Genomic DNA, 25645 nt, shown 5'->3' on the forward strand with positions numbered 1-25645 from the left:
GATTGCAGGGGGAAAGGACAGCAGTAACACACTGTGGACACCCATGGGGAGATGGGAGAGTCCGAATGGAAGCACCCAGGACTGAAAGTTGTGGTGACGCACCATGGGAACAGGCGTCGATAGACGTGCACCACTCTCCCTTGGAAATCCGCTGATGGGAGAAAGAACCCTGACAGCCGGCCTGGAGACATCTCCTGGCACCCCTGCCGGGGGGGACGGGGACGTAAGTAGGGTTGTATAGGTAGCGGTCCGGCCTCTCAGCAGGACGCCGAGGCCTGTTGCGCTACTAGGGTAAGCTGGAGGCTGAGAAACGGCCTTGTGGGCCAAAAATGGGACCCCTAGGTCTGGGGGTGCAGGCATGTCCCTGCAAAGACCAGAGAACTGCTGCCAGGTCTGGCTAGCTCTAACAGTCCGCTGAAGCGCCTGTACAGCAGCTGACTCGAACAGCTCACCAGGCTCCACTGGGACAGTATGGAGGGTCCTCCTACATGTCTCAGATAGGGGTGACTGCGCCAGCCAAACCTGGCGGCGAGTCTGAACCAGGGTGGACATCATCCATCCACGTTCCCTCGATATGAGCGCAAACGCCTGCAATGAAGCATCACTGAGCAGAAGCGTCGAAGTAGCCCGCTGCAGAGAATCTGCGAGGGAAAGCATGAGGTGGGAGAGGGAGTTGTCGATACGGTGCACAGCGCTGCTGTGTCCTAAGCCCTGGATAGCAGGTCATCTTTGACCCGACATTGGGTCGAGGGCACCTGGCATCGGGCCTCAGAGTCTCCTCAGGGGAAACTGATGGACGCCATAGTCGTCGAACTGGCTGGCATACGTGCAAGGCCAGATTTGCCACCTCCTGCATGGTCTGATGTAAGGCGGGAGAGAGCCCTGGTGTCTCCACCATGCACGCAACTCCCTCAGATATTCCTCGGAGGGAGGAACAGAAAAGGTGGTGAGGGCGGGAAGGTGCCTGAAGAAGGCACTTACAGGTGGATGCTCCAGCTGCTGTGTATGCCCGGCGTGCAAGCGCCATACCAATGACCAGGGTAGGTTGGTCTGGATTCAGCTGCCCTGACAGGGGGAGGTAGACCTCCCGCATCAGGTGTTCCACTTCGGCCAGCCTAGCAGACCTTACTGCTCAAGGCGTGATGCCGCAGGTCCTGCCTGGGTTCTCCCTGCTAGGGCAAGAGGTCAGGGCCGTCCTCCGGCTGAAGAGGAGCTATACAGGTCCTACAGCCGGGAGAGTTGAACATGGCCGCGATTCTGGTGGAACCCTTGTCCCACTAGTTTATGCGGAATTCCCAATCAGTCCGAGCGAGAGCGCTCTGCTGAAGGTTGAGAGAACAGGCAGGGGGCAGTCAGTGGCGAGTGATCCTTCGGACACTCTTCCCTTAGCCAGCCGCTGCGGATATTGGTGACCCACCAGTTAGCCTGAGCGAGAGCACTCTGCAACTGCGGAAACAGGTCAGGCAAAGTCCTTATAGTGAGAGGGGCGAGGACACTCTCTAAGCCCACTCTCTTCACTAAGATAGTTGCTGCAGATATTAGTGTCCCCCCAGTTAGCTTGAGCGAGAGCACTCTGTTACCGTAAAAACGGACAAAACAGACCACAGTCCGTACAGTGAGAGGGGAGCGAGGACACTCTTCACTAAGATAGTTGCTGCCGATATTGGTGTCCCACCAGTTAGCTTGAGCGAGAGCACTCTGCCACTGTGGAAACAGGTCAGGCAAAGTCCTTATAGTGAGAGGGGCGAGGACACTCTTCACTAAACTAGTTGCTGCCGATATTGGTGTCCCACCAGTTAGCTTGAGCGAGAGCACTCTGCTACTGTGAAAAACGGACAAAAAGAACACAGTCCTTACAGTGAGAGGGGAGCGAGGACACTCTTCACTAAGACAGCTGCTGCAGATATTGGTGTCCCACCAGTTAGCTTGAGCGAGCGAGAGCACTCTGCTACTGTGGAACAGGTCAGGAAAACAGTTCTCCTAGTGAGAGGGGAGCGAGGACACTCTCTTCACTCGGATAGTTGCTGCAGATATTGGTGCCCCACCAGTTAGCTTGAGCGAGAGCACTCTGCTACTGTGAAAACGGACAAAAAAACCCACAGTCCTTACAGTGCGAGGACACTCTCCACTTGGACAGGTGCTGTAACTCTTGGTGTGCTACCAGTTAGCCTGAGCGAGGGCACTCTGCTAACTGATATCCGCTACCGATATGTCCATAATGTTTACAACAATCAATGGACACACAGAGTATTAGCTTAGTCTAGTTAGCCGGAGCGAACTCGACAGCCGTAATGCGTCAAAACCATCAATGGGCACAACCTCAATGTTGATTTAGTATAACTAGCATTCACCGAGTTAGCCTGAGCGAGCACATTCCGCTAACTGTGATCGTTGTAATGCTACAAAGTTGATGGCCACAGCCCCAGTACCAGCTTTGTTTATCTAGTTTCCCACTGAGTTAACCTGAGCGAGGACGCTCTGTTAACTGTGACAGCCGTAAGGATACAAAGTTGCTGGACGCAGTCCCAGTCTCAGCTTTTGTTTAGCTAGTTTCCCACTGAGTTAACCTGAGCGAGGACGCTCTGTTAACTGTGACAGCTGTAAGGATACAAAGTTGATGGCTACAGCCCCAGTATCAGCTTTGTTTAGCTAGTTTTCCACTGAGTTAACCTGAGCGAGGACGCTCTGTTAACTGTGACAGCCGTAAGGATACAAAGTTGATGGACGCAGTCCCAGTATCAGCTCTGTTTAGCTAGTTTCCCACTGAGTTAACCTGAGCGAGGACGCTCTGTTAACTGTGACAGCTCTGTTAACTGTGACAGCCGTAAGGATACAAAGTTGATGGACGCAGTCCCAGTATCAGCTTTTGTTTTAGCTAGTTTCCCACTGAGTTAACCTGAGCGAGGACGCTCTGTTAACTGTGACAGCTGTAAGGATACAAAGTTGATGGCTACAGCCCCAGTATCAGCTTTGTTTAGCTAGCCAGCTAGCATCCAAGTTAGCCTGAGTGAAGACACTGCTAACTGCGAATTACGTCAGATGTAAAGATTAAATCTCCATGTACACAACGCCAATGCGGACTAGTGTCTCACAAAGTTTGCCTGAGCAGGAACACTCTGCTAACTGTGATAGCCGTAACACTGTGAAGGGCGGGCCGACAGCGTAATTCTACGCTCTCGTTAGCGCGCCACTCGATTACTAGAGCGGAAGCGCTCTGCCAACCGTGGAACAAACAACTGTTATAGAAAACAATGTTAATCGATCTTACCGATTGCTGTCATCACGACTTAGCTGACCCTTATCAGACTGGTGACGACCGATGATAGGGGCGGCCACCAGTCCGGGGCTCGATGTCCGAACGGCGAACACACCGTTCCCTCCGAAGAGGGACAGCTCGTCGCAGCCTTTGGAGGGCGAGAGAACCGCAACTCCGACCGGTAGTCACAAGGCTACAGCGACGAGCTCTAATATGTCTTGATCGTAGACACATCCTTGTTTAAGCTACCATGGTAGCTAACCTGCGACGCGAGAAGAAAAAAAGGGACTGAGCTCAGGATGACACCGGAACTTATAGATGACGGTGGTCATCCGAGGTCACACGTGACTTTGTTGATATAAATATTCGACCTGCGCATGCGCGAGACGGGATACATCCAGTGTTAAGCACTGCCTCTGGCGGTCAGTAAGGATGAAATAGAACCAGTGTGAAGCACTGCCTCTGGCGGTCATCCAGGATTCATAGAACCGTAGTTACATTCGTAACTTTCGGTTTAATAACCACAGATAAAGTCCATGCTCACTGATTTATCTTTTTAGAAGACAAACATATAATATTGTCGCTTTTTATTGACATCAATTCACACCTGAATGAACTGAATTTAAAGCTGCAGGACAATTCAGTGAAATAAATTTTTCTGAAATGAATTACTTTATTGGAATTTTAGTTGACGACCCCTGCTATATGATCATGAGGTCACAATGTACACAAAAGTGTACTAAATGAAACACAATTGATGCAAAATGGCTACATGCTGGTGGAGCCTGAGGGTGGATCTTGAGCTTATTATTTTTAATTTTAGTTTAGGAAAAATAATTATTCCATGAATTAAGATCAAATATCAAGTGAAAATATCAAACTCACTATGCAAGTAAATTAAGCATTGTTTATCCACCCACTCCCACAGACAGTCAAACAGATGCCAGCAGAGTCAGCAACAATCATGGCACCATGTAGTTTTCATTAATATCTTGCTAATACTAATATTAATGCCATTTGTTAAGTGTTCAAAAAGCTGGGCAGGAACAAGCTGGTAAAAAAGGGACCCGTACAGATGTTTTATTTATTACTATTACAGATAAATATACCAGTGTCGTATCGTATTTGTGGTATTGTATCGAATTCTGGTATCGTATCGTAAGTATCAGGTATCGTGATACTTATGGCAGGTACCGTATCGAAGTCATAATTTTGGTATCGTGACCCCCTGTTTCCCAGTTCTTTAAAGTAATATCATGATATGAGAAATAAAGACACTCGTTTTGGCCTACTTTATATTTCTAGGTTGAGTGCACGCAATCAAGGAAAATTAGGTTAAGATTAATAAAAGTGTTAACAACTTTCCTGTCAGTGTCCTGTAGCCGACCATCCTTCTGGCAAAAGACTGAGCTGCTGCATCACACATACCTCAGTAGATTAGCCTGGACAATTGTCTACTACAGCCAGAGGGGTGTTCTCAGGAGCCACTACATCCTCTCTCACACTCTCCCCACCTGGAGTTCACTGACCACATGAAAGAGCTGGTCATTGCTGGAACCAAACACACTCCTCGCCCACTCCTCGACGGTTCCACAACCATCCTCTGTCTCCCCTACCTGATAAAGGAAATAATTGATATCTTCTGGGTCCAGGCTACAAGGCTAATGACACCAATGACTCTCTCCAGGAAAAGTCGGGGCCCTGTATGCAGCTAGCCTTCTCAATTCCTGTCATGCAAGTTTATAGAAAAAGAAAGGTGAGGCTGCGAAGAAACAATAGTAAACCTGCAAACTTATCAAACTTAGCATACATTCCTCGTCAGCCTGTCCAAATAAATTGGGCAAAGAAAGCTTTAACCACATTAAACACAGCTTAATTAAATGTCAGGTCTCTGTCAGGAAAAACATTTTTAATCAATGATTTTATTGTTTGGCACAAAGTGGACATTTTGTTTTTAACTGAAACTTGGTTAAATCAAGATAACAGTGCAGCTGTTCTTATTGAATCAACACCTCACAACTTCAGTTTCATGAGTGAAACAAGAGCGCATAAGAAAGGAGGTGGAGTTGCTATTTTATTTAATGATTCTCTTCAATGCAAGCAGATGTCCTTTGGTCATTTTAGTTCTTTTGAATATGTGGCTCTGAATTCCACTCAAGCTTTATTCCTAAACATTTACAGACCGCCTAAATATTGTGCAACCTTCTTTGATGAGTTTACTGAACTGCTGTCTGTAATCTGTATTGATTTTGACTGTGTTGTTATTGTTGGTGATTTTAATATCCATGTTGATAATCCCCAGGACATATAGAACTATGTGGTGTCCTTGATAACTATGATCTGACTCAGCATGTGACAGGACCCACCCACAACAGGGGGCACACTCTGGACCTAATCATCACCAAAGGTGTAAACATTTCCAAGGTCGCTGTGACTGATGTTGCACTCTCTGATCATTTCTGTGTTTTCTTTGAGAGTGCAATCTCCTTGCACACAAATGTCCAAACCAAGGTTATGACAAAGCGTTACATCTCTGAAAACACCAGTGAACTATTTATTCAGAAGTTCTCCTCCACACCAGCCCTCTCTTCTCATTCTTCTCTGACATCATAACCAAAAACAAGAACAATACACGCGCCTTATTTGCTACCGTCGACAGGCTAACAAACCCTCCAGTGTCGGTAGCTGCTGAGCTCCAATCCACCTGGGCATGCAATCAATTTGCCTCCTTTTTTACTGACAAAATTCAGAAAATTAGACAAGCAGTCAGTGCCTCCACACCAACCACAGGATATGTGTTGTCCCGATCTCTGAATAACATCCATTCAAATATTATGACACAATTTCATTCAATCGACCGTAGAAGCCTCGAAGACATTATACAACATCTGACGTCATCCTCCTGCTGCTTGGATCTTCTACCAACACACTTTTTCAAAAATATTTCAAACTGCATGACCACTGATCTTTTACAAATTGTAAACACATCCCTTCTCTCAGGTGTCTTCCCACAAGCCCTAAAAACTGCAGTTATTAAACCACTCCTAAAGAAGGCTAGTTTAGACTCCGCAACGATGAAAAATTATAGGCCAATATCAAACCTCCCATTTTTAAGTAAAATAATTGAAAAAGCGGTTTTCCAACAGCTGACCAACTTCTTGGCCATAAATAACTGCTTTGATGTTTTCCAGTCAGGCTTTCAACAGCACCACAGTACTGAAACTGCTCTTGTTAAGGTTTTCAACGACATCCACTTAAACATAGACAATGGCAGAAGTTCAGTCTTAGTGTTACTGGATCTCAGTGCTGCATTCGACACGGTCGACCATGCCATACTCCTAGAAAGACAAAAAATCGGGGTGGGACTCTCTGGCACAGCACTTAACTGGTTTGAATCCTACTTGAAGGACCGAGAATACTTTGTGTCTGTAGCTGATTACACATCAGAACTGACGAAAATGACATGTGGTGTTCCCCAAGGTTCAATACTGGGGCCTCTTCTGTTCAACATCTACATGCTTCCACTAGCTCAGATTATGGAAAACAACAAAGTGTGTTATCATAATTATGCAGACGACACACAAATCTACATAACTATGTCACCAGGGGACTATAATCCCATACAAGGGCTGGGTAACTGCATTGAACAAATCAACAACTGGATGTGCCAGAATTTTCTTCAATTAAACAAAGATAAAACAGAAGTAATTGTTTTTGGTACCAAGGACGAACAATTGAAAATCACTGCTCAGCTTCAATCACTGATGTTAAAACCCACAAACCAAGCCAGAAATCTAGGTGTAGTTATGGATTCAGACCTCAACCTGAACAGCCATATCAAGACAATTACAAAATCAGCCTACTATCACCTGAAGAATATATCAAGGATTAGAGGACTTATGTCTCAACAGGATTTGGAAAAACTTGTCCACGCATTTATCTTCAGCAGACTGGACTACTGTAACGGTGTGTTTACAGGTCTCTGTAAAAAGTCCGTCAGAAAGCTGCAGCTGATTCAGAACGCCGCAGCTCGAGTCCTCACTAAGACCAGGAGGGTGGATCACATCACCCCAGTTCTGATGTCTTTGCACTGGCTTCCTGTCCAACAAAGAATTGACTTTAAAATACTGCTGTTGGTTTACAAAGCACTGAATGGTTTAGGGCCAAAATACATTACAATATAAATACAAAATACAAAGTCCCAGAGAGCTGCAGGTCTGCTGAGGCCCTCAGCTCATTTAAATCAAGATTGAAGACTTTTCTGTTTGCTGCTGCCTTTAATTGACCCACATTCAATTAATATATTAATCAATTTCCTGCATTTCTGCATTTTACTACTGTATTTTATTTCTTACACTGTTTTTTTTTAAAAATGTTTTAATGCAATGAATGTTCTTAATTGTTTTAAAATCTCCTTTTCTTTTGCCTTATGTTTTGATGCTTTTAATGGTTTCATGTGAAGCACTTTGAATTACCTTGTTGTTGAAATGTGCTATACAAATAAACTTGCCTTGCCTTACATCTGCACCACAGAGGAGGAATGTCTTCTTTCCCCTGCAATCAACTATGGACTGGCCAGCATAGTATATATCATGCAGTTAGGAGCTGGGGAGGGAGTGTCTCTTGCTCAGAAGAGCACTCACCATGTTGTTTTAAACTAAGTTCTGTTTAATAAATATAATAAAAGTTTAAAAACAACGTAACAAACAACAAAAAATGAATTGATATAATCAGACTGAATGGTTGTTCATATTGCGCAGTGGAATGCACATATTATTTATATTGCCCAGTGGATATATTGGATTCATACTGTATATTAATTAATAAATGCATGAGGAATTGTCAGTTTTTGGTATGTGTGGTCTACTGGGAGCAGTGTTGGTTGTTCTCATCTCAATTCCTGCGACAAAGCAGATGTGCATAGTTCCCAAAATGTCAAACTATGTCTCACTATTGAATGGAATACTACTTATGTACAATGATTAATATATTGAAAGTATTGTATTTAGCTACTTTCATCCACTTTGTGACTATTGTCCATAAGACAACCTTCGCAGTGGAAAAGGCAAAGAAGGATTAGATTGCTGATTCCTCCATGTTGTCTTCATGCATTGCATTTATATAGTGGCTTTCTGGTCTAATGACCACTCAAAGTGCTTTACGCTACATGTCAACATTCACACATACAAACGCATATCGGGCTACTGTGGCTTAGTGGAGAGCAGGGTCGTCCTTCAGCGGTTGAATGAGTGAATGGTGACATGTAGTGTGAAAGCGCTTTCAGTGGTCGGAAAGACGAGAAAAATCTCTTAACTATCCAAGTACAGTCCATACACTGATGGCAGAGGCTGTCATACAAGGTGTCATCTAATCTAATCTTTCACACAGACACGGATATCACAGTCTTTGGGAGAAATTTGGTGTTCAGTTTTCTAGAACACTTTGAAATGTGGACTGAAGGAGCCAGGGATCAAACCACAGATGATCTTCCATTTTGCATGGTATCAAAATGAACCAGACTTTCAGTTTTGCACTCTCTTTCCTTGCATATGCGCACCCTCTATCTCATTTGGCCACACCAGCATGCTTTTTGTATCTTTCCTCTCTCTGACACAATCAGCATGACAAGTGTAACTTTGGAAGATAGATTGAATGAATTTGCTTCTTTTTTTTGTACAATTGTTCTTGACTGAAAGCATTTTTTTGTTTAAGCTGACATATTATGCACATATTTCAGGACCTACATGTACTTAGATTGTCTACTAGAACATGTTTATATGCTTTAATGCGTGATTTATTCTTGCTGAATCTGAAAGGGTCCGTACATCCAAAGTGACGTCACACCATTAGCCACAGCCCTTTACAGGGGTTCCGCAAAGCAGGTTTTTGTCTGTTTGTGCAAATCCAACATTATCTCACTATGCGAACGTTGATCAGCAGAGGAAATGGAGAACTTTGGAACTTTTAAAATGTTGGTCGAACGTGTACCGGGTGTGGTAAGGACCCAGGAGCAGTACGACAGACACACTGGATAGTTGGAATCAAAGCTATATTTTTCTCTGGACACACAACAGGTAACAGTCACAGGCGGTATCCCACACGGTGGAACGACAAGCCGTTAAGGGAGAAGGTAGACAGAATCCCGAGGAAACAGCGGCAGGATCTCGTGGTCGGGGGGGACAGAAGACTGAGTGAATTACAGGGGCAGAGGCAAGGCAGATCAGTCCAAAAACAGGCAGGGTCGGTAACGGGATATCAGTCGGAGGGTATTCGCTGGAAGGTCTGGCATGAATGAGGAGAACGATCTGGCAGTGAGTGTGTGTGTGTGAATGGGGTCTAAATTGTGGGTGCAGCAGAGTGAGCAGGTGAGAGTGATGAGCTGATGGGCTAGCGTGACATGTTGGGCGGTGACAATCCCAATATCTGCTGCCTCTGTCGAGCGGACATTTTCAGCCCTCAAACGTATTAAAACCTATTCAAGAAATACAACTGGGGAGGCTCGACTGTCTTCACTGGCGTCCATGAATCGAGAAGGACTTCTTACTAGAACTAAAATGCATGGATGTACTGAACAACCATGAGATTAAACTCTTTATTAACAAAGAAAGGAGGATGGACTTTGTCTTTAAATAGTGAACAGCAGCTTTGGTAAGTGAACTGCTTTTGTTTTTACATCTGCAGTAGCTTTAATTTGCTTGTTTATATATTATTATTTGTTCAACTTGTTTTTGTGAAGATGGATTTTTGTTTGGTTTTATATGTGATAGGAACTATTGTTACGTCCAATGTTGCGCTGGGACACATTTAGTCGGTGGCAGTGTTGCCAACTCGGCGACTTTCACGCTAAATCTGGTGACTTTCCAAACCCCCTTGGCGACGTTTTTTTTGTCAAAAGCTGCTAGCGACAAATCTAGCAACTCTTTCTGGTGTTGTTGGAGACTTTTCTGGTGTTTTGACTCTGATGTGAAAGCACGTACCGTTCTGCACTGTCGTGAATGAGCAGTAGGTGCTGCTGTGAGCCGCACCAAAGCACTCATAGGCGGTTACTCTCACAGCAGCCTCGCGCTGCAGTCAGAGAAGAGAGGAGACACACTCTCGGCGTATTCATGTATCTGCACTCTGCAGTTAGTGTATTTATAGGTGTTGAACTTCATTTTTACACGAAACAAATAATAACCGTAGCTGTGGCGTCATAATGAGGTATTTCAGCTGCAGGACAGCAGTGAAGGCCCAGGTATAAAATGCACGGCCTGCCACTGAGCAGGTGTGTGGTAAGGCTATCATGAGAAAGGCAAACGGGGGCCACTAGGGCTGTGATAAGTACAGCCGAGCTATGATAAAAAAAGAGTTGCGTTGTGCGGCATCAGAAAAAGGCTTTAAACTCCCACTAGAAAGATAAAGCTGACCATGGCACATTGGTACATGTAATACACACCATACAAACATAATGACAGATGACAGGAAAAGACACACACTGTGATTTCAAAGGAAAACAGAGGAAGAGCTCAAAAGGGCAAAAGCGATGTCCGCCTCACTATATAAGAACAGAAATAAACAGTAGTTTTCCGGAGAATGACTCGGGTTATGTTCTTTGCTTGAAGAATAAACTCTATTGCATCGAATGATTCCAGTGCATTTTTCAAAGATTATCAGGACACGAATACGTATTAAGTATAGAATAAGAATAGAGTTGAGGAACAGTAGTTTAGACCAGTGATTTTCAACCGCTGTGTGCCGTGAGAGATCGTCAGGTGTGCCGTGGGAAAATGTCCAATTTCACTTTATGAGTGCAAAAAAATATTATCAGAATCAGAATCAGCTTTATTTCGTTGTTGCACTCTGAACTGGGCCCTGGAAAAAATAACCCAGATGAAAAGCCTAGTAAGGATCAACACATTTAGAGACTTGTCATGAGCCACAATGAGAACGGGCTTTTTACCCTGCTTATAGGATCGGCGTAACACCCCCTCGTGGGGTCCAAATACTATTTCCTGATGCCCAGAAAAGTCCCAAACATAGCAACAGAAGACAATAAATACAGGAAGGTGGCAGAGTCTCCACAGATACAAACACCACTACAATACCAGTGATTGATAGGGATTATTTTTGTATCAGTTTTCTGTATCCCATGTCAGTTTTATTACTTGACATGATATACAGCTGCTTGAGCGATGTCCTGATGTAGAAACAGGCTGCATACAGACAGCTCAGGACATCAAGACCCACAATTAGCATATGCTCCATTTAGATTCGTGCAGAAAGGTCACAGGGAATGATATGTGTGAGCAACACCTGCTGAGACGTTTTGACATTTCAACATAGGGCTTTAAAAGTCTGTCCCAAGTCAGAAGGGGTGTGTAGGGTGCAAAACAATGAAGCTAAAAATACAGCTAAAAAATGCAATATCAATTCCATGTCTGTAAGTCAGGATATGCTGGAACTAGGACTGTGGTATACATATCACAGTACTCTATCACGGTGCATGACATATTATACCACATGACATATAGCATATATATAGTTTACATGTCTAGCTTCGCCCTGCCCCCCCTAAACCAGATTCATCATCAACATTTTCATCTCTACCACTCTCCTCTAGGAATGCACCAATACTAACATTAGATGGGAAATTGTATCGTGTAGATATAGCTGGTCAGCTGGTATAGTAATTTAGCTGACAATGGGGCCAATCAATTCTCTTCACATCTATGTGTATATCCTGGAATTTGAATTGCTGTTTAACTTTTGAGCAATTGGTTGCTGCATTTAAAATGTGTACAATTGCATTGTCATTCCTGTTAAAGTCAGAGTTTGTAATCTTCAAAATGTAGCATTGTTGCAGATAGCAGATTTAATAAATAATAATGAATTAATATCAAGATATGCAACTATTATTAAAAACCCAATTTTGGAAAAATAGGAAGAAATTCAAAATGTGATACTAATCGATTAAATCTTAAACTCAAGATTGCTACGGAGTTCTGCTGATGGTGTACATCAGAAGAACGAAATTAATTTAATTAAATATTTTTGGACTAACTACATAACTAGTCATTTACTTTCAGTGCAATACATAATGATGAACTATAACTAAATGATGATTATATGTGAACAGGTAGATGAACTCATGTCATTAATTGATTTTGAAGTGCCGTGTTGAAGAAAGGGTTCTTGATTGATTAAGGGGGTGCAATCTTATGTCGGGAACAGCAAACCACTCCCATCTTAACAACTATCTTGATTATATAATTTAACCTTACTGAACAGAATTAATACTAGTTACTTACAGTCGTTTTAATTCTTCCATATTTGAGCTAAATGACACCAAATAGTTTGATATAAATCACTGAATAAAACCTGATCAATCAAAGATTAAATTAATCAAACAATTACATAACATAGATAGAAATCTACATATAGACCTATGTAGATGTAGATGCATTAAAACTGAATGGCTAGGATTAAACTCAACATTCCAGCACAAACCACTTTCCTGGGTGGGACACACAGAACAGGGGGGACGTCCCTCCCACCTTCTGTTTGTCTGAGAGATGTGGTTTATATCATAATTTGCAGGCAGAGTAATTAAAACAAATCATATGGCAGAAAACTACAAGAATTGTAATAGTGACCATGAGTGGTCATGAGGATTATCTTTGGATGAAGTTTATTAGTTCAGATTGTGTTATCGACATTTCAATATTATCAAGAAAAATCGAAGTCTCAGTGACTCCCTGGGGTTCCCGTGGCCCTCGTCCAATGACCAATGTTGTGGTTTAAACAAATTTCACACTCAGGTGAGATTTTGCCGCCTGATGGGGCTTGGATATTTTTACATGTCCGCCACTCTCTTTGGTGAAGTCCCAACAACATGTGGACAAAGAGCTGATGTTGTTGCGTTATACTGTAGTGGTATAACCGTGATGTTTACGGCTACATGCAGCATTTAAGCCTCTTCCCGGCACCGTTCCCTGAAACACTCCCCCACTCTGTCCCCTCTGCAGCTGAGCCCAACCACGCCTAGCCACCACAGTACAACACAACAGTGTCGGCGCCAACTGCAGCCGGCTCCCTCATTTAAACAGACTAACGTTACCTCCGGTGCCGCCCAAAACGGAATGATATCGCCCCATATTTCATATCCCCACGTTATACACAAAACATACATAACGTTATATACATTACCGCGTTAATATACATTAAAGAGGCAGTGTAAAAAATGTACAACTCAAAGTTATAACATTATACTGGCTTGTACGTGAACGTAACCGTCATAGCCAGGTAAACAGTATTCGACACCAAGACTGTGTTAAACAAATACAATTCAAGTGTCCACTATTGCGCTGGTGTATTGCAGCAACGGGCCGAAGCAGTAACGTTATTTAGCCTCAGCTTTAATCAATCGTTAATTGTGTCTCTGTGGGGGATGAAACGCACCCCAGCATGGAGGAGGCCAGACCACACGTGTGTCCGGCTGCTTTGTGCAGTCGACACGCTGCAATAAGAAATCTACCAAGACTGGTTTACAATTATAAGGAATTTAATTCCACTGATGCAAGTACGATTACAGTTAAACATTGGAGTACATACTCCTATGAAATATTAAAACAATAAAACCCCATTTGCAAAAAAACCCAAGGCCGCTTTACAAGTATGAAAGTTAAACTTCTGCAACTTGGCAGAAGCTTCATGTCTTTTAGCTACTAATCCTACATCACTTTATGTTTATCTTAATTATGCATTCCCAAAACCCTTATGTTTATGACTAATTATGAATTCTTAATTATGAATTATTAAACACTTTTATTATATCTACTAACCACCCCGGTTTTTGCTCAAATTTCTTACATCTCTCTGCTATAAAAACACAAAAAGTGATGGCGGAGCGAGACGGTAGGAGAGCCGGAGACACAGGCTGGGAGAACTGCAGAAAAGACTACAGACAAACCACAGAGCATACGCGGCGCGTGCACTTGGAGGCGCGGAGAGTGCACGGCCGTGGACGGACTGAACTGTGGAAAAATAAAGACATTGAGAAACTGTATGCTGGTGTCCTTGTGCTAACAAACCCCACGGTGGTAACCGAACGTGCTCCATTCACTTTGTTCAGAGTAAAGGAAAAAGAGCCGGCCTGTGAAGCATTCTTTAACATCAGTATTGCAGGGGTTTGTGACTGTGGGGCTGGCGCATGTGAACTGGAAAAGCTTTGTTTATGCTCATGCTTGCCGCCGTTTGCCGTAGTCTCCGCAGATCACGTGTGAGCTCTGAGCAAAAACAGAGGCGTTTATGGGCTGTGCTTTGATTTGATAAAGAAACAATGGTTTTTACCTCTATAGCCCTATGCCTCCTAACCCTATTTTTTTGGCCTCTGCTCGAAAACTGCATTCCCATACTCAAGAGAGTCCCCAGCTCTAACTACAAGGTCTATTTTAATAATTTTGATGCCAGAATACAGATAACACTTGTGAGATGTGTTCAATTATGTAATTATTGTGTATATGTTACTGGTTAATAACTGATACACTTATGGCACAGCTCAAACTGAAAAGGTTTCATGTTCGCCTGAAAAAAAGCACCTGCATTGAACATTTTTTGTTTTTTAAATAATGCCAAATGAACCCTAAAATCACTCCACAGTCATAGCACAACAGGTTTGTGGTCTGTCCAAGCTAATTTTACTTAGCAGGCCAGCATAAAATGAGGTCTGAGTACAGAATTTCAAACAATATTCTGATTTTCGGAATCAGATTTTGCCCTGCTCTATTCAAATTTTATATACTATATAACGACATATTAACTATATATTCACTTTCTTTATCACTAAGAGTGTTCAATACATCGTAATAAAGCAGTTTGCAATAATTTTCAGTCATGTTCAGTTATTTCCAGATGTCAGATGTCTCATCCTTGAAAAAAATCTGCTGCGACTCAGTGTCTATGTGGGAGATTTTCAATTTTATTTCTGCAGAGCAGTGTGACCTTTCTTGGGCTTTGTGCTGTAAATTTTGAATGCTTTGTCGGAAGTCAGTTCGGGGTCGAACACGCTGGTTCGACCCCGTTTTGAGCACTCATGGATGTATCCTTCCGCCTTGGTCGAGGCCGGATTTGTGATGAAAGATGAATTTCGGGTGCATAGCTGGCGGATTTTTTGGCCAAAAATCCTGATATTGTGATAAATCTTCTCGTGTATTGAATTAGTTTGTGTATAACCGTGTATAATTGCGTAAAATGACTTGCATGGTGATTTTGCCCAGACTATTTTTTTGTTCCAATATTTTACATGTATGGACCAATTTTCATATTTCTTGATGATAAGTCCATTCGGAACCTCGGAAACGGTACCAGTGCCCCATTTGGGGCACTCTCGGGCTTAAAAGGTTTTAATATCATAAAGAATTAGATTTGGCTGTCAAAATATATACTCAAAATCTCTCTATTAGGAGCAATTTATGGCATGTTGCAGAGTAGCCCTCTCCATTCCCTATTCCTAAATTCTCATATGATGTTGAACTGAAATTGCGTAAGGGCAATGAGACACACGAAAAGTCAAAGAAAGGCCTTGACGTGACAAGAGACATTAAAATGGAAATTTTTAATAAACTTGCACAAGCAATTTTTTAAATCAAAAGCTACCCAGAGAAAGATGAACTTGAATCAGTTGCCTCTTCATTGGTTCTCAAGTATCCGTGTCTGAAGGAGCCAGGTAGCATTAAGGGCTATGATGGAAAACAAGTATCAAGTACAAGCTTAGAAACTACAGGTCAAAGCTGCGTCAGGCGGGCTGAATTGAGGTAGATGTCAACAGACAAACGCCCAAACGGGAGGAGGTCAATCATCCCAGATTATCCACAACAGTTGACCTTTTCCCTTAGACGGAGAGAGGTAGTAGAGATGGCCTGCACTTTTTTCCATTGGAGGAGGTAAGGCTGTCCTTATTTATTGTCTTATAATGCTTATTGTAGTGTGTGTAATTGGGCAAGAGAGATTATACTACATTGACTAACTGAACAAATACAGGATCTGCTGTTAATGGTGGACAGATATATTGGCAAACTCTACTGTCCTAACTCCCAACTACAGGCCCCTCCAACACACTGCACGCCAGTTCACCATCAAACCCGAAATTTGTAAAAAAAAAAATAAAAAAATGTATTGTCGATATGTAACATTCATGTTTACAAATGCCAAACTTCATGAAACTTTTTTGATGGAATTAAATTATATGTAGCTCAGACAGGATGACACTCACTCGTAATCTGTCTCTCCTCTCCTTGTAATTACTCTATCAGCTTGGGGGCGTGGACTTTTAAGGAACCAACCAGATTCTGCACACCGGTTCCTGAAGCCAATCATATCGTTGCTGTCAAACTTTAAATAGTGTTCTCCTCTCTGCTGCTGTCAGTTGTCATTTCAGCTAAGCAGATGCGAGAGCATTAAGCAGTGGTTTACCCTTTGCAGCTTAGCATTTTGTTGGTACAGAGTATGTCGGACTCCGATTCTGATCCTTCTGTAGGAGATGCAAGTCACAATCTCGACAGCCAGCCGGAGCCGGCATGCAGCCCGCCGGGCGTCCGCCGCAAAAGCATTCGCCTTGGGTGGCGTAGCGGCTCCCACCCAGACGAGCAAGAAGCCCTCTTGGCTCAGCTGGATGGTCGTGGCATTAATCCAGCACCAGGCTTTCCGCTATCCCAGCTCCGTGAGCTGATGAGGCTCACAGCGATCTAGTAGATCCCCGACCACTTCGCTCTGCTGCCTCGGGGCGATTGGTTGCCCTGTCGCTCAGAGGTCCCTACGGCCGATCGACCCGGTCGCGGCTGTTTTCTGTCCTGGCCCCACAGTGGTGGAGTGAACTCCCCACTGACGTCAGGACAGCGGAGTCGCTGCCCATCTTTCGGCGCAGGCTGAAAACTCACCTCTTCAAGAAGGCCTACCCTGAGCCTTCCACTTACTTAGCATCTATTGTATTCATACTAGCGTATTGCACTTATTGTATTCATATTAGTTTGTGGCACTTATTGGGGAAAGATATCAATTTGGTAAGCATAATGTTGCCCTCCCCAGAGTGTGACAAGCATAGCCTCCAGTGGTAACATCGCTGCAATGTTTAAATCGACAGATCCAAGGCTAATCAGAGATCTATCAATCGGACAGTTTATGGTAGCGTTCGGGGTATATCGGGACGTGATATGTGCGGTCTACTCGGACAGAAGACAGGAGCTAGACACCTACATGGCACTGATCGGCGAGCTACAGCTGAAATATGGGAGGAACATCTTTTACCAGTACCATAAGGCGTTCTCCAGCAAAGCCGCCCTGTATATTATGCAGTATAACTCCCGGTTGGACTGGTCTGTGCTGGATACCGAGTTACTGGTCATGGTCGCGGGTGGCACACAAACTGTATCTTGTGGTTCGTGTGGGAATTCGGGCCACCTAGCCCCACTTTGTCCCTCGGCGGTGTTTCAGCCAACATTCGCTGGGTGTGAGGTGCCCAATCAAAATTACATGCAAAGTTGTATGAACTTTAATGAAAGCGTGTGTACATACCAAAACTGTCATTATCTTCACTATTCATTATTCTGCAGCTACTGCAAGGATGGTCAGTCTGCCCCCGCCACACAGCCAGACCTCCCCCACGGGGAGGGAAACATCGTAGTTCAAAAACATTTTAAAACGGCATCCCTCTACACCAGGGATTCCCAAAGTGTGGTGCGCGCACCCCTGGGGATGCGCGACCTGCCTCTAGGGGGTGCGTGAGAGGAAAAATGTAATGGTGGTCTAATGGTGTAATAATATTAAATATAAAAAAAATGTAATTTTTATTTAAAAAGTGGGATTTTTCACAAAATAAAAACATGAATTATAAAAATTCCCTTTGTAAGATTTAAAATTAAAAACGTACAATTTAATAAATGCACTTGAGCTCCTTCCACCAGTCTTGCCGCCTGCCGCCAGTTGTACACACTAGCCAGCCTAGCTTGTGCAGCTAACTTCAGCTAACAGCAAACTTCATTCATTCAGCAACATTCATTTAAATATGCTAAACTGGCTGAAATCGGGGAAACTGTCAGGTGGGACATCTGAAGCTATCAGTAGTAAAAGAGGAGAAGGACAGAGAGAGAGAGAGGAATCGGAGGCGAGAGCAACTGAGAGGTGCGTTGGGGAGAGACCGGGAGAAGAAATCGAGCAGGAGTCAGAGGAAGATGAGACGGAGGAGACCGAAAAGGAGGAAGGGATAGCACAGACAAATCGGGAGCACATAGGCCCATCGAGTCAAGGTGAAAAAAGAGGAAACGAGAGTGAGCATCAGACTGGGAAAAAAAAGAGGAAATATGATGAAAAGTATTTGGACCTGGGCTTCACTTGGATTGGCAATGCAGATTGCCCAAAGCCACACTGCGTGGTGTGCAGTGAGGTTCTGGCTAACAGCTGTCTGAAGCCCTCTTATGTACGTCGCCACCTGTACACCAAGCATGCCAGTGCAAGTCAAAAGCCCCTTACATATTTTAAATCAAAATTGGAGGAGTTACAAAACAGCCAAAAACAACTGGAGTCTCATTCATGTGTTGGGTCTACAAATAACGCACTACGGGCTTCATATCTGGTCAGTTACAGAATAGCGAGAAAGGGGCTACCTCACACAATCGCCGAAGACGTGAGCTTGCCAGCTGCCAAAGAGATGGTGGAATGTATGATTGGGGAGAGAGAAGCAAAAAAGTTGGACAAAATGTTTCTGCTCTTAACCGTCTGCAGGTCATCCAAAATGCTTCCGCCAGATTACTCACCAGGACTAATCGACGGTCTCACATCACCCCCGTACTCCGATCTCTCCACTGGCTTCCTGTAGCATCTCGGATACACTTCAAAATTCTCACCATCACTTACAGAGCACTTCACGGTCAGGCTCCGACTTATGTAGCTGATCTACTTCGCCCGTATTCACCCGCCCGCACTCTCAGGTCAAATGCTCTAGGTCTTCTGTCAGTCCCACGCACACGATTTAAGACCCGTGGTGACCGAGCCTTTGAGGCAGTGGCCCCGAGGCTCTGGAATGCTCTGCCTGCAACTCTGCGCCTCGCAGATACTGTGGATACTTTTAAAAGCCAGCTAAAAACCCACCTGTTTAGGCTGGCGTTTGTGTAAAAGTAAACCCATGTCCTAGACCTGCTCTTAAAATATGTTTCACATTTTTATTTTATTCTTTTATTCTTTTAACATTTTTTATTCACTCTGTGTAGATAGTTTATTGACCCTAGGGTCACATTGTGTTTTTTATGCTTTTAAATGTCTGCTCTGTTAAGCACTTTGTGATAGTACTGTCTGTGAAAAGCGCTATATAAATAAATTCATTCACATGATCCCGGTGTCCAACAACACTGTGTCGCGCCGCATCGATGCTTTGTCCGAAGACATCCTGGCTACGTTAGTCGGTCGCGTGAAGAAGAGTGAGTTTTACTCTCTGCAAGTCGACGAGTCTACAGATGTGGCCAATCTTGCCAATCTTATGGTGTACGTCCTTTACCTTTTCGAAGGCACGGTGCAGGAAGATTTTTTGTTCTGTCGGCCCCTTGCTGCCCGAACAACAGGACAAGAAATCTTCAATTTAATTGACATCTTTATGAGGACCAATGGGATCGACTGGACACGCTGCGTGGGAATCTGCACTGACGGGGCAAAATCTGTGACGGGGAAGCACACAGGGCTTATAGCTCACATCAGGAAAGTCTGTCAATCCATTCTCTGGTTACATTGCAGTGTTCACAGGGAGGCCCTCGCAGCCAAAAACATGCCAGCTGATCTACTTTCAGTCCTCAATGATGCTGTGAAACTGGTGACCTTCATTAAAGCGCGCCCGCTAAATTCAAGACTTCACACTGTTATGCAATGAGATGGGCAGCGAACACAAAGCACTGCTGCTGCATACTGAAGTGCGTTGGTTGTCCAAGGTGTTGACAAGGCTTTTTGAACTGCGGCACGAACTTCAGCAGTTTTTTGAGGACAACCCGTTTCATTTGGCATCCAATCTGCATGACGAGGACTTTCTGCAGAAGCTCTCCTATCTGGCTGACATCTTTTCTGTTCTGAATGAACTGAATTTAAGTTTGCAGGGAGTCAGTGTTACTTTGTTCAACACACAAGACAAGACAGAAGCTATGATCAAGAAGCTACGGTTCTGGACAAGCTGTGTGAGTGGGAATACGGTCCTGTGTTTCCTTACGCTTCACACGTTCTTGGAGGCAAACGATGTGATCATGGGTGAACATGTGAAAAGTCTCATAATTGAACACCTCAAACAACTTGCCGAGCAGCTACGGAAATACTTCCCACCTATGGACACATCTCAGACGTGGATTCGCAACCCATTTGAAGCTTCCCTCCCTGTCCCACAGCTGTCATTTCAGGAGCAGGAGCAGCTGATTGAGCTGTCATCTGATGGAGAACTGCAGTTGCAATTCAAACGAAAGCCACTTGTGGATTTTTGGACAAAGGCAATGCCAGCATACCCAGTCCTGGCAAAGCAAGCCTTGAGGGTTTTGATGCCCTTTGCCACAACGTATCTGTGTGAGGCTGGTTCCTCTGCTCTGACAGCAGTGAAGACTAAATATCGGCAAAGACTGGATGCTGTTGAGAAAGATCTGAGGCTTAAACTGTCTTCAATTGCGCCAAACATCAGAGAGCTTTATGCGAAGATGCAGGCCCATCTGTCGCATTAATAAATGTAAGTATGTAGCCAAATATTATTGTTATTATTGCTACTAGGTTACTGGGACTACTCATCTCTCACTCTCTCCCCTCCCTCTCTCTTGCTGCAGGCTGAGCCACCTGCGCTGCATGTGAAAATCCTCAAATGGACTCCTCTTATCTAACTCTGTTGCTGAGCCTATGCATGTGGCACTCTGTTCTTTACGTGGCTTACTGTGTTTAAGTAATTTCAAATTACAGAGTAAATGTGTACTTTGCATGGTGTTGCCTGGTGGCAACTGTGGCATGGTGTTGCCTCTTGCTGTCTTACATAATTGTATTCCTGTATCCAGTTCAGTCCCCTACCTCTGATGATCAGTCGTGATGTGTAACTGTATTGTAATTTCATTCAGATTAATGTAACCGCTATGGTTAATTGTAAATTAAATGTGATGCAATCTGCCTCTGAGCCTGTGCATGTGTCCTCGCCATCCTGATTGCTCTTTAAAAGTGACGCCTTGTGTAACTGAAATTTATTGAAACTTTGTTGCAGTGTTTCAGGGCGTTTTCACACCCGTAGTTTGTTTGCTTTGTTCCGATTCAGGGATTAATATGATACAATGTTGCAGTTGCCCCTTTGTTCGGTTTGTGTTCACACTGCAACATTTAACGGCGGACTAAATCTTGTAAACAAACGCCACGCGCGAGCAAACTGTTCTCTCATTGGTCCGATTTTAATGCGGCTATAAATAGGCCCTGCTTCTTTTTTGCTTTTTTATTGTGGGGGGGGGGGGGGGGGGGGTTGGGGGTGCGTGAACCCAGTCGGGCTGTAGAAGGGGTGCGTGGCCTAAAAAGTTTGGGAACCGCTGCTCTACACCAATACATCTCCAGTCACTGTCGATTGAACTTTCCTCTCATCCTGACTGTGTTTGTAGGCTTACGGGCTTGTCACAAGGTTTCCGCGTTGGAGTCCTTGCTAAACGTATGTGGCTAAGAATCTGCAGTCAGCGGTAAATTATCCAGATACGTTTTTCCAGTTCCAAGTTGCACGATCTAGTGCAGGGGTCGGCAACCTGCGGCTCTTTAGCCTCTCTGTGTTTAACCTCCCTGAGGTCCCGAACTGGTGCACCGGATCCGGAACCAGGAATTAAAAACTGATAGATAATTCGGAATTATAGTTTCCTGATTCCAGCGAGACACACGGGTCTGAGACGAGGAAATAGAAAGAAGAGCAGGGAAATTGCGCTCACATGACTCCAAAAAGAGAAACGTGTTCAGAGAGAATATAATTTATAAGCAAGAATGAACAGAATCTTATATGTTAATTATTCCCACAGGCAGTTAAATCCTCTACATCTGTCAAGCGCTTTTCCCTGCAGGTGGCTAATCATGATTTTCAGACCCCCGTCCTCTGTAAACTATCAATGGATGAATCCAAAAAAAGAAAAGTCACGGAGGAAAATAGAGAGTTTGACTCGGCGTCGACATATTCATTTGCTTTCACTGCAAACGATGCTGGCTTACCTGTATGCTTCCAGAACAAGCACACAGCATGTGCTGAAAAGTGTCACGCTGGAGATGAGATGCAATTTCTCAGCTGCTGCAGCAAACTCTCCTCTTCATAAGAGTTTGATATTGTTATATCAGGTAAAATTGCAAAAAAATGTCAAGAATTGTCTTTATTCTTGTTCTATATTTTCATAAATACAACAAACTATATTTTTTGTATATATAATATAACTATATATACAACTTTATAAGCTGTGATATCAAATAGCTTTTGCGGCTCCAGACAAATTTTATTTGGTGGAAAATAGAGCAAAATGGCTCTTTGGACAGTAAAGGTTGCCGACCCCTGATCTAGTGTATCTGGATGAGGGGTGTCGCTCTGACCTACGGTTCTGATCTCGTCTGCTCGATAACTGGAATGGGGTTACATTCTTCTCCAATGATCTGGTGAATTCCTCGGACTCTTTGAAGTTTTACACAGGTGCCGCACCATCTGTGGGTTTTGGGGGGGGTTCTATCAAGGCCAGTGGTTTGCTGAACCGTGGCCCCCCGGTTTTGCAAAGTTTGAAAATTCCTCAGCACTGTATGAGATTTACCCCGTTGCCGTGGCCTGCTTTGTCTGGGGGCACCACTGAAAATGCAAGCGCATCTGCGTCATGTGGGACAATCAAGCAGTTGTCGATATTATCAATAGAGGGCGCTCTTCTTCCAAAGACATCATGCCTTTCACGAGAAGCATCACTTGGGCAGCCGTCACCCAAAACGTTATTATCACCGCCCGCCATGTGCCAGGTAATTTTAATACTCTGGGCTATTCACTTTCCCGCTTTAAATTCCAGGCTTTCCGGAACATCTGTCCAGAGGCCAGTCCCGTGTCAATAACGGTGCCCTCATGTCACACCCTGATGCTGTCTTACAGCAAAGCCACGTGGGAGATTATATGGAGGCAGCTAAACAAAAACATATATGAGGAAGGGTTTAGCAGTTTCTACTATAAAGACGTACGATTTTGCTTGGAGTACTTTCGCTTTGTTTTGGCATGCCTCTTACACCTGTTCTCATAAACACAGTTTGTGCCTTTATTTGCTATTGCATGGATGTTCGGCATTTTAAACCTCCATATATTCGTAGTTTGCTTGCCGGCATTCAATTTAATATTAGATGATATGATCCTGCTGCATCTAGTTTGTTTTCCAATGCAGCCATCAAATTACTGCTAAAAGGTATTACTAAATCTTCTCCTCACCTTCCAGACCGTAGACAGCCTATCACGCTTCCTATATTGCACAGGATGCTTACCGTAACATCTACTCGTTCACGTTCTACCCTTTGATTTTTGTCATGACTCATTTTCTATGTTCTTAGGAAATCCACCACAGCAGTAGATAAGGTATTTATTTATTCATATAAATACATTTATTTTGGGGGATTAGGACTTGTTGGACCTCAGTATCCCTACCCTCTGTAATATTACTTCAGGATGGAGTCCAATCGCCAAAGACTTCGCACTATTCATATTTTATACTTGTATAATAAATCATTGTAAAATTCTCTAAAATTCATTGTCAAAATCATTGTAAAATTCTAAAAGTCTCTCCTGATTGAACTGCATTTCGTTGACAATAAATTATCATTGAATCCTTCAATCCTTCTGCCGCCAGTTGACAGGTTACAAAAGGGGCAGAAGTCTGTAATGAGAGGTCTCAAACACCCAGAGGCATCTTGTCCACTGGCCATTTTTAGTCTCCCTAATTGGACAGGATTAATTCCTCTTCTCATTGGTAGGCTCAAAATAGATTTGGAGCATCTCTCAAAATCTATTGGTTTTGAGAGATGCTATGTGACAGAAAGAAGCCACAGGGTGTGAAGAATTTCAGTATTAAAAACATTATTAGTATGATTAATAACTAGTGGTGAATGAAAGTGTCACAATAATAAAATGTTCAAATATGTTAAGAGTCACAATATGTTTACTTATGGAATGTATTATATGTTCACAACATGCAAGAAGATATGCAATGTTGTTTCAATATGTGTCTGACACATTGCAATAAAATGTGAGTTTATTTTCACAAGCTCATTAATCCAAATACTGAAGGTCAAGGATCAAAACTATGAAGTTGATGAGTTAAGGTATAATGTGCAACAATTTTCTACAAAACAATGTATGGAGTGATTCAAAAATAACCCCTCTAAATCATCACTGATGAACCACTACAAGAGAGTGGTGGTGTCTGTATCTGCCCTCTGCCTGTATTTTCTCTTGTCTTCTCATTTAGCTGTGTTCGGGACTCTTCTGGGCATCAGTAAAGATCACTTGGACCCCACGTGGGGTTGTGTGTCAAACACCACCGCTTTCTCACACCTCTCAGCGTACCAAGGCTCACAGCCGTCATAGCAGGATGAAGCAAACCTTGGGCTGTGCTCATTCAAAATCAGGCACCTTCCTGCAGGTTTGTGTGAAGGTGTGTGTATATTTGTGCTTTAGAATGCAACTGTTGTGAAACAATGAGAAGATTATATTTAATTATGACTATTCGTGGCATTGCACTCAACCCGTCTGTGATTGGTGGTATTGACTTTGAATCTACATTTTACATACTGTAATCATATTTTTGTAAGAATGCCCGTGTCCTGCCGAATGTCTGTCGGTTCCCAATGTGCAATAAAGAGACATTAGAATGAGAAATATAAACTTTGCAACACCAGTGCCCTTGGCAGTAGGCCAGAGATCACATCCAGTGCAGCATGACTTCTGCCTCTACCACAAATTGATCAGGTAAAGCTGTGTATGTATTATTTGTATACAATATTTAATGCCTATGTTTATGAAGGTTTTACAATCTTTGTGCAATTTTGAAAATAAGGTGATGTGCATGCAAGTACAAACACTTTAAATGGCCTGATATATCTTAGATTTGCATGCATTTTTGACAATTAGGGAAAGGCAATCATCTTGTTGAAGTTCCTTCTTCACTGAAAGGTAAATTGATCACCAGTAGAAGCATTGAATATGTTTATATGAATATGAAACAATGGTATGAAAAACTATGCATGCTATAAATACTCACTTTCACTATATTGAGCAAACAAGCACATTTATATATTCTTGAGAGCTATTGAAAAATGTTTATGAAATATTATGTTGAACCTAATTGACAGTGCTAATATAATCCATTTAAAACAAGTAAAGATGTA

At 43.3% G+C, this 25645-nt stretch overlaps 1 protein-coding gene and 1 long non-coding RNA gene across 4 annotated transcripts in view; one reads left to right on the top strand and one right to left on the bottom strand.

Moving 5' to 3' along the window:
• Positions 1-25645, bottom strand: part of minar1 (membrane integral NOTCH2 associated receptor 1) — a 51140-nt gene that overhangs the window by 19824 nt on the left and 5671 nt on the right. The window lies entirely within an intron of this gene.
• The window catches only part of LOC306794229, a 77801-nt gene continuing 61851 nt past the window's right edge, over positions 9696-25645 (top strand). The window contains exon 1 of the long non-coding RNA XR_013772920.1: positions 9696-9904. This is a non-coding gene — a long non-coding RNA (uncharacterized lncRNA). The remainder of the gene's footprint in view (positions 9905-25645) is intronic.

Source organism: Melanostigma gelatinosum, assembly GCF_949748355.1.
Source record: "Melanostigma gelatinosum genome assembly, chromosome: 2".
In the NCBI taxonomy this organism is placed as follows: domain Eukaryota; kingdom Metazoa; phylum Chordata; class Actinopteri; order Perciformes; family Zoarcidae; genus Melanostigma; species Melanostigma gelatinosum.